Source organism: Alligator mississippiensis, chromosome 1, assembly GCF_030867095.1.
Source record: "Alligator mississippiensis isolate rAllMis1 chromosome 1, rAllMis1, whole genome shotgun sequence".
Taxonomy (NCBI): Eukaryota; Metazoa; Chordata; order Crocodylia; family Alligatoridae; genus Alligator; species Alligator mississippiensis.
Window position 1 is genome coordinate 196639612 of NC_081824.1, and position 1130 is coordinate 196640741.

The window sequence follows — 1130 nt, forward strand, 5'->3', positions numbered from 1 at the left end:
CTCTGATTTTCCACGGAAAAAACCTTACCTTACATGTAATTTGGAGAGAAGCTGTACATAGCTTTTAAAGTAGGGATCTGTCATCCATCCATGCCTTCCCATACACCAGAGAGCAAAAGGAACACCATCTCCTCAATTTCTTGCTTTTATGGGGCACTCCCTTGTGGTCTCAGAATGGATTTTGAGTTCTCTCAGACCTTGCATCTGTTGAAAGAATTCTTGAAGCTTTTTATCGTATTTTCAAGCATTCATGTTAAATAAGTACCAACAAAAACAATTTTAGAATAGTCTGAATTTAAATCACTTCCCTTTATTCAGCTAATGAGATTTCACATGAATGGTATCTGATATTAGAATTCTTCTCATTGTGTTGACTTGACACACGTCAGATCAATGCTTGGAATCTCAATATCATGTTAAGCAGGAGGGTGTGACACAAAACTATACACACACACACACAAGTTACACATATGACACTATGGGTCCACACATACATGCACATACACAAACATGCAAACACACACTTCATTGGCTGTGTGAGTGAACAGTAGGGGGCACTTGGGGTTACTTGGGGTCATTTGGTGCCTGGGGTTACTTGGGGTCACTTGGTGCCCTAGGGTTACTTGGGAGAAAAGGAAAATCCGGGAGACAGAGGAGGTGAAGGAGCAGAGCCAGAGGATCAAGCCAGGGCAGCAGAGAGAGCCAAGCTGGTCAAAGAAGTTGGGAAGAGCACCAGAGAGGTGAGGTGAGGGGCAGTGGAGGAAAAAGCTGAGAGCTGGGAATTAAAAGTCGGAGGAGGCTGGGAGGTAAGGAGCTGGGAGACAGAGAAGCCGGAGGCTGCAGAGAACAGAGAAAGAAGCTGGGAGGCGGCGAGGGTTGGAGCCAGGAGACAGCGAGGGTTGGAGCTGGGAGGCAGAGGGCAGAACCAGGGCTGAAGCCAGGAGGCAGGTCGGGGTTGCAGAGAGCTGGGAGGGAGAGGGCAGAGCCAGGGAAAGCTGGGAGACAGCGGGGGTTAAAAGATCAGAGAGCAGAGGGGGGAGAGAGAGAGACAGGAGGAAGGTCAGAGGGGCAGAGAGCAGAAATTGGAGCAGGGCCAGGAGATCAGTAAGCCAAAACCCAACTTGGGGCTC